This window comes from Bubalus bubalis, chromosome 22 (assembly GCF_019923935.1).
Source record: "Bubalus bubalis isolate 160015118507 breed Murrah chromosome 22, NDDB_SH_1, whole genome shotgun sequence".
Classification (NCBI taxonomy): domain Eukaryota; kingdom Metazoa; phylum Chordata; class Mammalia; order Artiodactyla; family Bovidae; genus Bubalus; species Bubalus bubalis.
The window spans coordinates 15601589-15613710 of NC_059178.1; positions in this window are offsets into that span (position 1 = coordinate 15601589).

The window sequence follows — 12122 nt, forward strand, 5'->3', positions numbered from 1 at the left end:
TAAGTGCTAAGATTTCCTAAATACTTCCTGTGTGGCCAGCTCCCTTTTAAGGAATTGGTATGCCTACTCTCATTCCTCACCATAATTCTGGAAGGTATTTTCTTTATTATTTCATAAATAAAGCAACAGGCTCAGAGAGGTCAAGAAACTTATCTGAGGGGACCAAACTGATAACTGGCTGGGTTGGTGGTAGAACCCCAGCAGGGTGACTCCAGGGCCCAAGCTCTCAGCCAGCCCTCTCTTCTGTCTTGCATGGCACTGGGGACTGCTAGACAGAGTGGGGAGAAGTGTGTGAGCCCAGAGGGGGAGGGCTGTGAGGCGGGCCAGAGGCTATGCCTTCTGAATGCGTTTTCGCATCTTCCAGCAAGATGGCAGGAGACAAGTTGGGGGGGGGGGGAGGGGAGGCAGCGAGCCACATACCAGACCTTTAATTAACAGCCCTGTCCTGGGCCCTGAGGTTGGCTTGGAAGACAGTGCAGGAGCCTGAACCCTGCAGTGTGAGTTAGATTGCAGTTTAAGTAGAAGGGTGGGCTCTAGAACCAGATGGCCTGGGGTCAGGTCCCACCCTCACGTCTTAACTCACTGTGTCACCTTGGACAAGTTGCTTCACCTTTTGTGGCTCAGTGTCCTTGTGTGTGTGGACATGATTGTAGTTCCTACCTTGTAAGACTGTGCAGATGAAATGAATTAACACCAGGGAGCACTGAGACAGCCACCTCCACTCTGAGCACTCGATGGTCTTGTTTCCCAGAGCTCCTTGGAGAAGAGAAGATGCTGGGACAGAACAGATCCAGGTAAGGAGGGCAGATGGTGAGAGGATTTATTCCACAGAGGAAGCACGGGGCTTGGCCTGCCGGGAGCCGGCGAGAGACATTCCACTCATGACAAAGGTCATGAGGAAGGAGGCTCGGCATACGCAAAGGCGGGATCAAGCCTCAGGAGTCCCCCTGGATATTCTCTAGCATCTACCCCCCAAAAAACCAGAGTCTGCCTACTTTATTGCTTTGTGCTCTCACCTCTGACTTTACTGGGGGCTGTCCCCCACCACCATCTCACTCTCTCTGTCAAAGAGTTAACTTACAGTTCCAATTAATAAAGTTCCTGGGCAACTAGGAGTGTTTAAATCCAGACCCCTCAGATGGTTTTCTAACTCGCCTGACAAGTTTACCCGGTCTCCTACAGCTATGCATACGATTGTGTACAGTCTCCCAGCCTCGAGACGCACGGGAAGTTTAAGATATTCAAATAGCTTAGAGCCTCTCAGAGAGTTAGAAACTGTCAGAATAAAACTAGTAAAAGATTTCATTGATGAACCAATGCTTTTTGCCAAGTTTCCACATCCCCTGAATTGTATCCTTGAATGTGTGCTAATTAATATAGTTGGTATGTAGAAAAAATAAGTAGTGGCCTTGATGTTGGTAACTTTAGACCCTTAAGGTAATAAATTCTTTTCTTTGTTGTAAACCCATTACACATCCTCCCTATAGGAATGCAATTTTATCTTCGAAAGATGGCGCCAAACCTTAAACAATTACTCTTAGAGAAAATAACTCTTATGGTTGATAAGTCTTTGTCAAGAGTCATAAAATGTTAATAGGTCTTCTGGCCAGAAGATGATGTAAATCATCTAAACCATTTTTATACGATAAATCTGCAGAAAAGAAACCCTGGTTTTTGATAAGGATTAAAGACTGCTGACTTTGCATCCCCTATTATCCTCTATGTGTAACTTAGGGTATTAAAACCTGTGTTGAAAATAAAGCTACGGGCCTTGCTCGCCAACGCTTGGTCTCCCCATGTCATTATTCCCCTCAATTTTCAGATGAGTGTCCATCTGGAGCGCGGATATCCTCTGCGACCATTTATTTGCCTGGGCTTCGAAGACCCACTCGATAAGGTGTCTAAGGTGGGGCACCTTCCTCTATTCTAGAGGGCACTTGCAGCCTCCGTGGTCAGAGCTAACCTGGTGTCACGGGTTATATTGATTTTCCGCGTAAACCAAGCTACTCAGCTGCTTTTCTCCACTGAATTTTCCTACTGAGCTATCCTCATTCTATTACTCTTTATATCTTTGATGAATAAATAAATATATAAATAGGTCGCCTACTCCATCTTCCCTTCGAATACCCTGGATCAGCTGGGGCTGGACCTCGGCATTGGCCCAACTGTTTCTCAAGGAAGGCTCTCGTCCTGGTCCTCTACAATCCCTCTGGATGGCGCAAGGCCACCGCTCCTGGGTTACTTGCTTGTCAGTCTCATGTCTATCATATGAGGACTGACCCGACTTCTAAATAAATATCTGAGCAGCTTGGAAAGAGTGAGTTTTCTTTTGAAACTCCCTTGAGTTTCTGAACACTTGCCGAGGTATCCCTGGGCACCTGGATGGGGGTCACCGTCTAGTGGTGTTTGTCTGATGATGGCCTGAGCCGCCCAGCTTTGCTGACTCAGCCAGGATGGGGCCTGCGTTTAGTCCACTGCCCTCCTCATCCGGCCAGGTGCCCGGTTTCCAGCCCCGCCCCAGCGCTGGCTGCACACCCTGCCTTGGCCCTGACTGCTCCACGTTCCATCTAATCCTGGCAGGTCCCACACTCTACACAGCCAATGAATTCCTCACTCGTGTCTGCAGCTATTATTAGGCACCACTGGAATGCAATCCTGCTGAGGGAACTGTTTTTATTAGCCGTTGTTATAAGGTTGGTATCTGTGCGTCTGTTTCAGAAACCTGGTGAGGCTGACAGTGGGTCTCTTAAAGAACCAGGCACCCCTGGGCCACCAAAGCACCTGGATGGCCACGGGGCTGTGGGCCGGTCCGAACTCCCGCCCCAGTCTCCGCACCCCCAGGTCAGGAAGGCTGCGGTTCCAGGTCGTGGCTGGTCCAGCCTCAGAGCCCAGGGCCCACCCTTCCCTGTGGTGCTGACTGGCTGTGTGACACTGTGCAAGTCACGCTGCCTCAGTGGGCACTGTGGTGTCAATCTCTGAAACAGAAATAATGAGGGTTGTCTCACAGGGTTTTTAAAAGCTCCAGCCAAAAGCACAAAAATGAACGTGCAGTGGCTTGTCACAGGGCCCACTGTATGTGAGCATGCACAGGTCCTGTGAGGAGGACGGGGACCAGTGGATTTGACCCTCAGGACAGTGCGTGGGCAGGGGTGAGAGGTTAGGTCTCTCGTCCAGGTTCACAGGGCCTGCGGGCAGAAGCACTGAGATCCTAACCTGGGTAACTCTGGCTCCAAAGGTCACACAGTTGCGTGCGTGCTAAGCTGCTTCAGTGTGTCTGGCTGTTTATGATGCTATGGACTGTAGCCCGCAGCAGGCTCCTCTCTCCATGGGATTCTCCAGGCAAAAATACTGAAGTGGGCTGCCATTTCCTTCTCCAGGGGATCTTCCTGACTCAGGGATTGAACCCGCGTCTCTTAGACTCCTCCTTGGGTAGGTGGGTTCTTTACCACTTGTGCCACCTGGGAAACACAACAACTTCAAAAGATTACCTGCCCCCATGCCCAGGGTATCTGGGAGGCCTGGGAAGTGAGGAGAGCAGAAGAGAGGATGGGGCGAAGACAGAGTTGCAAATAAAAATGGAGAAAAGGAAAGATTTTTTTTTTCTTTCCTAGGTGTCTTTATTTTGTGATGATTTATGGAGCTGTACTCCATGATTTTTGCACTTTTCTGTACATATGCTATACTTTTTTAAAAGGTTAAAAAGAAAATAGGAACTTTGTAGCATACCATTGAGTACAAATGTATTTTTAAAGTTCAAACTCATTATGACTTATGCAACTCTCATCTGCATCTTTTCTAACGACATTAAAAATTATGTTTGAGAATCTGAAGATATCAAAGTAAGATTCCCAAGAGGATAGGTCAGTGTATAAATCTCAGAACTGAAATTCTCAAGGGTCATTAACCCCTCTTGGTGGCTGACTAGCTCCTGACATGGAAACCACCAGCTGTCATAGGTCATCCTTACTTCTCCTCCCCCCTGGAAGATGATTTCCTCCAACCTCCCTTTTTAAAATATATTGTTCAGTTGTTAAGTCATGTCCGATTCCTTGCGACCCCATGGAGGTCGGAGCCAGAGGTCATCCAGATTTAGATCTCAGCTCCTCTGCCCACAGGCTCTGTGAACCTGGACAAGAGACATAACCTCTCAGCACTGCCCGCACACCATCCTGAGGGTCACATCCGCTGCCCCTGTACTCTTTGTAAAACATATTGTTGTTGTTCAGTGCTAAGTCGTGTCGACTCTTTGTGACCCCATGGACTGTGGCATACCAGGCCTATATATAATTTCATTTCTTTGTTTTTGGCTGTGCTGGGTCTTGCTGCATAGTTTTTTCTCTAGTTGCAACAAGTGGGGGCTTGTCTGTAGTTGTGGTGTGCGGGCTTCTCATTGCCGTGGCTTCTCTTGTTTTAGAGCATTGACCCTAGGCACACGGGCTTCACTAGTCATGGCACGTGGGCTCAGTAGCTGCGGTTCCTGGGCTCATGAGCACAGGCTCAGTAGCTGTGGTGCACAAGCTTAGTTGCTCCATGGCATGTGGAATCCTCCCGGATCAGGGATAGAACCTGTGTCTCCTGTATTAGCAGATGGGTTCCTTACCACCAAGCCCTCAGGGAAGCCCCAGCCTCCCTTTTATTTAGGTCGACTAAAAATATCAGGTTAGCTAATGAGATGTGAGTGGAAGTGTTATGTGAGACTTCAGAGACTGTCTTTAAATGGAGAAAGACCCTCCTTTCTTTATCTCTTCCCTCATCTCATTTTTTATTTAATTTTTAATTGCAGGAAAATTGCTTTACAATGTTGTGTTGGTTTCTGCCATACAACAAAATGAATCAGCTGTAATTATACACATATCCCTCCACTCTTGAGCCTCCCTCTCCTACCCCCATCCCACCCCTCTAGGTCATTACAGAGCGCAGGGCTGGGCTCCCTGTGTTATATAGCAGCTTCTCACCAGCTATCTGTTTTACACATGGTAGTATATATATGTCAATGCTACTTTCTCCATTCATCCTACTCTCTCCTTTCCCCACTGCATCCATAAGTCTGTTCTCTACATCTGTGTCTCCATTCTTTCTTTGCAAATAGGTTCATCAATACCATTTTTCTAGATTCCATATATATGCATTAATACATGATATATTTTTCTCTTTCTGACTTACTTCACTCTGCATAACAGGCTCTAGGTTCATCCACCTCACTAGAACTGACTCAAATGTGTTCATTTTTATGGCTGAGTAATAATATTTCATTGTATGTATGTACCACATCTTATTTATCCATTCATCTGTAGATGGATATCTAGGTTGCTTCCATGTCCTGGCTATTGTAAATAGTGTTGCAGTGAACATCGGAGTGCATGTGTCTTTTGGAATTGTAGCTTTCTCAGGGTATGTGTCCATTAGTGGAATTTCTAGGTCATATTGTAGATTTATTCCTAGTTTCTAAAGGATTCTCGATACTGTTCTCCAGAATGGCTGTATCAGTTTACATTCCCACCAACAGGGTGGGAATGTACGAAGGTTCCCTTTTCTCCACATCTTCCCAGCATTTATTGTTTATAGATTTTTTGATGAAGGCCATTCTGACTGGTGTGAGGTGATACCTCATTGTAGTTTTGATTTGCATTTCTCTAATAATTAGTGATCTTCCTTCATCTTGTTAAATGGACTTTAGAACTGATGGCTGGAGCTCTTGTGTCCATTTTGGAACCTGAGGACAAGAACTACTTCCTTAAAGTGATGAGCTGGAGGGAGCCTGGATCTTCAAAGACTTTTCTGAAAGAAGCCACTCTTCTAGCCTTAGATTGCTGTTGGATGTCTGTTATATAATAGAAAGAAATGTATATCTTTATTAGGTCTTGTCATTTTGGGTATTTCTGTCCCTCAGAGCTGAACCTGATTCTAACTCTTATTCCCCCATGAAAGAATTGATGGCCTTTCTTTGTCCTCCTTGGGCCTCATGATTAACGAAGGATCTGTTGGGAAGCCAAGAGTTCACTTACCAGCCTAAAAAATGACATTAATCACCTAAGTTAGTCCTACATGAAAGCTGAATGGACAGCCTAAGTCATAAGATCTTACGGGATCCAGGGGTGTCTCCAAACTGCCTCTTTCATATACATGGTCCCTGAAATTCTATCTTTATATATTAATCCATAAAATTATACAGCTATGAGAATTCCTACTCAAATACAAGTGATTCTAGTAGGAGTACTATAGTGTATTATATTACTCTTCACATTAGCATGAAATCTTTTATCTCAGAGACTGAATTAGAGAATTTAAAAGATGAATGGAACCTCAGGGGTCATTTAGCTCAGTGTTTTCAACTATGCTTCAGCAAGCCCTTGCCTTTCTATGTGGCTGCCTAGAGGATGCCATTTGGGTCAAGAAGGGGCATGAGGGGAGAGATGAAGAACATAGAGCATCCTTTTGCTTTGAAGGCAGAGTTTTAATGCTGGAAAAAGTTTTAAAAACCACAGCTGTCTTTCTGTGTATAGGCTCCAAGTCTAAGGTTGCCAATAGGTTAATCAAACCTGAATTCAGATGGCCAGTTAGTGACAGAGCCAGACTTAGAATTCAGGTTTTTGATGCTTAGCACTGTGCTGTTTCCACGATTTCACACTTCCTTAGGTCAGCTTCAGCTGTGCATTGAGGAGGTGAGGTTTGCTTGGTGGGAGGACAATGAAGGGGGCCGATCCTGGTCTGGGCTCCAGTGGGGATGCTGGGGAGTCCTGGCCACTGATGCTGGGCCCTGGGAGTGGTCAAGAAAGGACAGGGAAAGAGGGATGCCGCTAGGGATACCTGATCACCTTCACAAATTTGTTGAGACTTAACTTTCCCTCTATCTCTGGCCACAGTAAATACTGCTGTTGAGTTGTACAGTTTTATAGCTTACAAAATGCTTTTACAGTTTTACATTTAATCTTCACAGACTCCTCCTTTGAGGGGGAAGGTATTGTATTTTCCAATTTACATGTGACGATACCACTGGGTTAGAGAAGGTAGATGTCTCTCCTGAGCTCACAGAGGTGTGACCTAAAGCATGTCACCTTCTGACCCCATCCTGAGCTCTTTCCCACCATCAGACAGCATCTCCCACACTCCAGGATGCTGTCAGCCACTTTCTCCTGCCTGGAAGCCTCTGTAGCCAAACACCAAGGCATTCAGACAACAAACGTAATCTGTTTCGTCATTTGTAAGTTGTGGACCAGTTGCCTGGTTTTTCTTTTCCCATGAGCTCGGCGACTGTCGTCATAGGTGCTGCTGCTGCTGCTGCTAAGTCGCTTCAGTCGTGTCCGACTCTGTGCGACCCCATAGACGGCAGCCCACCAGGCTCCCCCGTCCCTGGGATTCTCCAGGTAAGAACACTGGAGTGGGTTGCCATTTCCTTCTCCAGTGCATGAAAGTGAAAAGTGAAAGTCAAATCACTCAGTCGGGTCCGACTCTTCGCAACCCCATGGACTGCAGCCCACCAGGCTCCTCCGCCATGGGATTCTCCAGGCAAGAGCACTGGAGTGGGCGCCGTTGCCTTCTCCGCGTCATGTGCAGTACCAAGTAAACTAGTAACACGTGTTGGGGCTGGAGGGCTAGGCAGGTGACCAGCAACCAGCGCTATGGATGACGCCTTATGTGGTTCTGACACGCCATTTCTGGGAGGTTGGTGGGACGTATCTCCCCATTCTCTCATTTCTCTTCCCTCAACACCACACACTCCCAGAAACAGTGTCCCATTGAGAAGAAGAAAAGGGAAACATAAGTGGAAAAAAGGGTAGAGGGCATTCCACGCATTCTATGCATGGAAATGCCATCCTGTGATCTCCAGGCTGTAGTTCAAGGTTAAATGACGCTGTGCTAACCTGTGGACAAAGGATAATGGATTAACATGTTACAATCTATCAGGCCTTTGTGGACATAATCCTGAACATAGGGGAATGTCTTTTTACGTGACTCTTCCGGTCCATGGAGTAGGCCTTCTTGCATAGGGCTCTGTCTGTCACATGATGGGGAGCAGGGGCAGCCACCTATACAGCCCACTGGTCATACCCATTCGTTTCTGTATCAGGCAACAATAGAGCTGCATGCAAAAGAAGGGGTGCGGCTCACGAAATGTGAGAATTTTTTCTGGCCTTTTCAGAAAAAGCTTGCTGACCTCTGGCATACAACTCTGCCTGCTTGGCCTGTAAGTAACGATGACCTGGGCAAACTTACCACGTGGCAAGGCCAGGTGGTCCTGCTGTGAGCACACTCGTGGATGAGGATCTGTTTTGGGGGTGTTTAGGCAGAATACATCAATCCTGTTGTTTCTCATATGCAAGTGTTGACAGGAAAACTTTACAAGAAGTTTCCTTTAAAACGAGTCCCGTTTCCACGGATTTCTATTGTGACATCAGACACATGTTCTCTCCCCAGTAGGTTGCATGAAAACACCAAGGACGAGGCTCCATTGCTGGTCGCCTGAGGTTTCTTTCTAGCACTCTGTGCGCAGCTCCGGAGCTGGCCTTTATTACAGGCACAGAGAATACTTCATGTTGAATTTCCTTCCAGCAGAAGCACTGAATGAAAGCTATCAGAGCCTTTCCCAAGAGCCGGGCTTTCAAAGGGAGTGGGGAGAGCATATATTTTTGCACAAGGAACCAGAGGGAACCCTGGAAAGTGCAGAGGTGGGGGGTGGGGAAAGGAGGGTATCAGAGACAAGCTCTGAGCTGTCCCAGTGTGTGGTGGGCCTGCCCCCAGTATGCTTACCGATGTCCATGAACATCAAACGAGCCACATGTGAAGCACTGAGTACAGTGTGAAGCAGTGAGCCCGCGCCTCCACCCCCACCTGCTCCTCTGGAAGGAGGCAGAGAGTGCCTCACCAAGCTGGTACGGTAATGAGAGATCCTTGGTGGGGCTGCCTGCCAGTGGGGTGCCGGGGGCTGCAGTAGTGGGGAGGGGTCGGCTGCTGGCAGGGGGAAGCAAGATAAGCTGTCACCTCCGAGTCTTTTCAGGCGTTTCTCCCTCAGACTGTTCTCCACCACCCGGCAGATTGATTTATCTAAAGCGCAAATCTGAGCATATTGTTCCCCTACTTAAAATCTTGCAATAGTTCTGTGGTTGCAGTCCCAGCTCCCTGTGTTCTGGTTCCTGCCACCGCCCCCCCCCCCCCCCCAGCCTCAGTTCCAGCCACACCGAGCTGGCAGTGCCACGTTTGCAGCTGCCCACCTGGCTCCTCTGCCCTGCATACCTCATCTCAGGGCTCCTCATGGCCCACCTCCTTACCTGTCACAACTGAGGCCAAACACTGCCTCTGGACACCTCTCTTGCCAATGGGTCCCTCCCCACCTCCCAGCCCTGACACCCCAGTTTGAGTTACAGGCACACATATCCTCCTCTAGGGTACTGTGTGTCTGTCTTCATTGTGCTATGAAGCTCTTGGGGCACAGATTGGCTGATCTTTTTTCCCTGGAATTCACAAAAGACCAAGCACCTGGAAGCTCTTCCACCACGGCTACCAAGTGACTGGAGATTCTAGGACCCAGGACTGCGGGGAAATGACAGGAGCTCTGCTGCAGCCATGGCATCAGGACTGGGAGCTCCCCTGGTGCTTTAGAAATAGATGATCACAGGGAACAGTCATTCCTTTCCATTTCTCAGGTACCCAAGGAACATTAGACATTTCTAGGCAGCTATATTTATAGGTATTTATCTGAAGTTCTAGCATTATACTGCTGCTAGGTCGCTTCAGTCGTGTCCGACTCTGTGCGACTCCATAGACAGCAGCCCACTAGCCTCTGCCGTCCCTGGGATTCTCCAGGCAAGAACACTGGAGTGGGTTGCCATTTCCTTCTCTAATGCATGAAAGTGAAAAGGGAAAGAAGTCGCTCAGTCGTGTCCGACTCTTCACGACCCCATGGACTGCAGCCTACCAGGCTCCTCCGTCCATGGGATTTTCCAGGCAAGAGTATTGGAGTGGGGTGCCATTGCCTTCTCCGAGCATTATACTGACCAGCCACAGAACGCATCTTGAGGCCGGTCCTGGGTTGCAATGAAAAACATTCAGCTGAATTCATCAGTGCTCTTGCTCAAAGGACAGAACCTGATCCCAGTGTTTCTACCCCAGAGCTTGGCCTTTAAAGTGATCAAAGGAGATCCCAGGTTCTTTCTGGCCACCATATCATCATGTCATCTGAATGTGTTCTTTTTTAGGGCTGTGACTCACAGCTTGTAGGATCTTCGTTCTTCAACCAGGAACTGAACCCAGGCCCGTGGACGTGAAAGCGCAGAGTCTGATTCACTGGACTGCCAGGGAATTCCCTCTAAATGTGTTCTGAGTAACCTTATCATAAACTGTGTAGCTATTTCAATCTGCAGGAGTATGACATGCCCAAGGTAGAAATGGCTCTCTCTGCACCATATGCCCTGAATGCACAAACTATTATGGAATAATAATAATGATGCCTCTACCTTTTGAAGCAAACTGAATAAACTGGGGCAAATTCAGGAGAGAAATACATGTGTAAACAAAAAAATGTTGCCTGCCTTTTCAGTTCTACAAGGATACAGCCATTAGCCACTGCAGTTTCTTCTCTAGAAGAAAATTCAGGGTGGAGAAAAACAGGAAATGTTCTGTCCTTTGGATACACTGGCCCCTAGATAGCTGAGGTGCACATCTAAGGAGAATGTTTAAGAGACCCCAGATTCTTGAATCTTCCTGTACATTGAAAAGCACTAAAATCATTAACTTGGGAGGTCTGTTCTTTGTGATTAGCAGTCATTTTTTGATGTTTGACTACATTTTTTTTCCCAGCAGAAAAATAATCATATATATCTTGGCTCCTCCTTTACCTCTTTGGAGTAGTTCCTCAGAGCTATCTGAGAGGCTGTCTCCTAGGCTATGAATAAAACTTAACTCTCTACCTTTATATTGTGTATTTTTCTTTCAGTTGACCCCTGGGAGGTGGTGTTGAGACAGAAGGGGGATGTTTGTCAGGTTGGAGATGTGAAGGTCAAAAGGGGACTTCACATTCACATTCAAGATTATTTCATAAGTTATTTAGAACAAAGCTCATACTTCATAAGGGAACCGAAAAAGGAGTTTAAGTTATAGTCTATAATAATAATTTATTGAAAACTAGACTGATGGCACAGGGCCCAGTGTCTGCAGTTGCCCATGCAAGGGGCAACCCTGGCTCACTGAATTACGAGGCCATCCCTGGCATTTTTAGTCAGTGGCCACTAGACACCCTCGTCACAGGCAAAGTGTCCCTAAACCACAAATCCGCCTTGTTCATACAAATATAAAAATGTACAGGAACAGCATATTCTTATCACACACTCCTTGAACACATGGGTGGAAGGTGACTTATATAACCTGGCAGGTTGCAGTTGTGTGGTTGAAACAAAACGCAGCTTTCTTAAACCAGTAGAAACCTCTAAGACCTTTTCAAAATAGGAATCTTTCCATTTTCTATTGGAGACAATGCTCACAGCATGAGTAATGCACATCAGTTATCAGTAATTTAGCAGATTGTGCCAGTGTTGACATTTGTTCTTGGCTTAATTGTGCGTGAGTGTGTGTTTTAAACAAAGATGCAGCTGTCCCCATTCCTGGCAATTAGGATATAAAAATGGTGTTCGCTGAGTCTGGCAGAGGGATTGGTTCTCCATGTGTTTACTCTTTTGTTTGCAAGGCCTTCTGAGTGTTTGCTGCAATTCTACCATCAGAATATCAATTTGGTTTAAAATGGAACCATATCCCCATTAATAGAAATAACAGGAACTGCAGACCTCCATGTTTCCAGATCATCAGTCTCTGATTCCATCAGAGATGCTTGTGATTGTGTGTGTGTGAAAGAGACTTCTTTGACTTCTTGTGAAGGCAGGTTTTAAATGTTGTTAGGATCAAAAAAGCAGTGTCAGCAGAGATGCTCTGGACTCTTGCTAATCATTTGCAGAGTATCAAGCAATCCAAATACTTCCCATATAGAATACAGTTATCCCTCAGTATCCTCGGGATTGGTTCCAGGGCTCCTGTGGACACCAAAATCTGCCAGTGCTCAAGTCCCTTACATAAAACAGCATTGTATTTGCATAACACGTATTCACATCTCTAGATTATTTATATTGCCTGCTTCT